Source organism: Microtus ochrogaster, unplaced genomic scaffold (assembly GCF_000317375.1).
Source record: "Microtus ochrogaster isolate Prairie Vole_2 unplaced genomic scaffold, MicOch1.0 UNK18, whole genome shotgun sequence".
In the NCBI taxonomy this organism is placed as follows: Eukaryota; Metazoa; Chordata; class Mammalia; order Rodentia; family Cricetidae; genus Microtus; species Microtus ochrogaster.
This window is the reverse complement of record NW_004949116.1, coordinates 5,578,507-5,581,454: the sequence shown is the minus strand read 5'-3', so window position 1 is coordinate 5,581,454 and position 2,948 is coordinate 5,578,507.

Below are 2,948 nucleotides of genomic sequence, written 5' to 3'. Positions count from 1 at the left end.
TGTGTGCATGCATGTTTGTGCATGTGCAGGTGCATGTGCATATATGTGTGTGAGTGTGTATGTGTGCATGCATGTTTGTGCATGTGCAGGTGCATATATGTGTGTGAGTGTGTATGTGTGAGTGCATGTTTGTGCATGTACATGTGTGTATGTGTGTGAGTGTGTATGTGTGCGTGCATGTTTGTGCATGTGCGTATATGTGTGTGAGTGTGTATGTGTGTGAGTGTGTATGTGTACGTGCATGTTTGTGCATGTGCAGATGCATGTGTGTATATTGTGTGAGTGTGTATGTGTGCATACATGTTTGTGCAGGTGCAGGTGCGTATATGTGTGTGAGTGTTTATGTGTGTGTGCATGTTTGTGCATGTGCAGGTGCATGTGCGTTTATGTGTGTGAGTATGTATGTGTGCGTGCATGTTTGTGCAGATGCATGCGCGTATATGTGTGTGAGTGTGTATGTGTGCATGCATGTTTGTGCAGGTGCATGTGCGTATATGTGTGTGAGTGTGTACGTGTGCGTGCATGTTTGTGCAGGTACATGTGCATATGTGGAGGGTAGAGGGTGATCTCAGGCCTTACCCTCAGCGATGCCATCCACCTCCCTTGAGACAGTGCTTCCCACTGGCCTGGAGCTCACTGGCTAGGCTGTCCTGAGGATGCTGTCACTGCCACCTCCCTAGCAAGTGCAGGCCACCACGTGCAACTTTTCACACAAGTTCTGGGAGTCAAACTCAGGTTCCCAAGCTTGGGAGACAAGTGCTGTCCCGGCTGAGTCACTCTCCTAATCCTGTCCTCTTTTTGGCTCTGAAATCTTTGAGCCACGTTCTCAATTCCTCATTGGTCAAACACCACAGCCCTTTTGGACCTTTATTATGTTATGTGTCTTAGGTTTCTGAAGCCTGTGAGCTTTTCCTGGTACATAAGTGTCCCTCTCATGTAGAGGTAGCAAGAATTATTTCCTTAGTTAGGCAATGGTGGCGCACACCTTTAATCCCAGCACTCGGAAGGCAGAGACAGGCAGAGCTCTGTGAGTTCAAAGCCAGTCGAGTTATCCTCACTTATTAGTTTCTAGGAATCCTCAGTGTTTGTCCCAACATTTCCCAGTGCTCACCTGTGACAGCTCACAGCTCACTTTCTTCTTCCTGAAAAGTTTTTGTGCCCCAATAAATCTCTCTGCCAACACAGTAATCCAAATCAGACCAAATCAAACCGAATTAGAAAAAGCCCAACTTTAATGGATACCAATGCTCCAGGGTGGCTTTCCAGCCCCCCAGAAATGAGATGGGGAAGGAGGACTGGAAAACCATGTGTTTGTTCTTTGGGTTGCTGTGTAAATACCTTGTGGGAGTAGTCTTGAGCATCTCTGAGGAGGGGGTCATCGTTTGGCAGGCATTCTTGAGGGTGGAGTCTGGACTGAGGCAACTCCCAGGGGAGGGGCCTTGGGATGGAACTTCCACCCCACATTCCAGACTCTGGATAAATGGATTCAGGGGCTGGGGCAAAGCCTTAACCCAAACATTCTCATATCTCAAAATTGGTTTCTCTGGGCTGCTTCCAGCAGCAGGTGACCATTTCAGAAGGTCAATAGTCAAAATGCAGAGAACAACTCACCGTGGTGTGCCCAGCGCTAACTGATACACCCACCCACAGCTCCTGTGTCCAGGGTTCAGGGAGCATCATGTAAGAGGGGTGGAAAGAGTTATAGAGGACCACAGTTTGCTGTGATAAACAACACAGCCACAAGCAACTCGGGGAGGAAAGGGTTCATTTCATCTTAAAGTGTATAATCCTTCACGAAGGGAGCCAACAGGGACTCGGACCGAAGACTGGAGACAGGACCTGAGGCAGAGGCCATGGAGGATTGCTGCTTACTTTCTTGCTGTCCACGGCTTGCTTAGCTTAACTTTTAAATATAACCTGGGACCACTTGTCCAAGAATGGCTGTGGCAGGCTTTCTTTTGGGCCACCAAGCCGCTCCTAAATCATGGCGCGAAGACTTAACTATTTGTTAAGCGTGCTCAGCCTTATCTTACGCTTGTCCCACTAGCTCTTGTAACTTAATTTAACCTGCTTCTCTTCATCTATGTTTGGCCTCTGGGATTTCCCCTCTTTCACTCTGTGTGTCCTACTCCGTGTCTGTGTGTCCTACTCCGTGTCTGTGTGTCCTACTCCGTGTCTGTGTGTCCTACTCCGTGTCTGTGTGTCCTACTCCGTGTCTGGCAGGCCCTGAGTGCGTCACTCTTCTTCTTTCTTGTTCTCTTCTCTCGCAAGCCTGGATTCTTCCTCCTATTTATTCTCTCTGCCTGTGAGGCCCATGATCCCTCTATTGCCTAGCTATTGGCTCTTCATCTTTTTATTAGACCAATCAGGTGCTGTAGGCAGACAAGGTCAAACAAATGCCACATATTTTTACATATTCAAAAAAGTAGCATAAATAAATATAACACATTTTTGTCTAGTTAAAGTAATATCCACATCATAAGCAAATGTAAAATACTTTTACATAGTTAAAGTAATATTCCACATAGACGGCAACTCTCACAGTGGGCTGAACCCTCCTATATTAGTCATTAATCAAGAAAATACCCCCATAGACTGAGCTACAGGCCAGCCTGGTGGAAAATTTTTCCAGTTGAGGTTCCCTCTTCTAGATGACTCTAGCGTGTGTAAATTGACAAAGAAATGAAGCATGCGCTCCTTAATTTATCCATCATGCCGAGTGTGTTAGTTAATATCACCATCACCATGAGTGGTGATATTAGTGGTGGTGTAAGGCTTATCTCTCTCCTTTGGGGGATGCCTCCAGAGCTCCCAGCTAAGCAAGAGTCTGGACTGTAGTAATACCAACTCCTCTGATGTTTACCCTGTAGCACAGGGCTGATCTGCATTTAGAATGCTCACTTTCTTTTAACCTGAAGAGTACAAGGCGGCAGAGTTTGTCTCTCTGC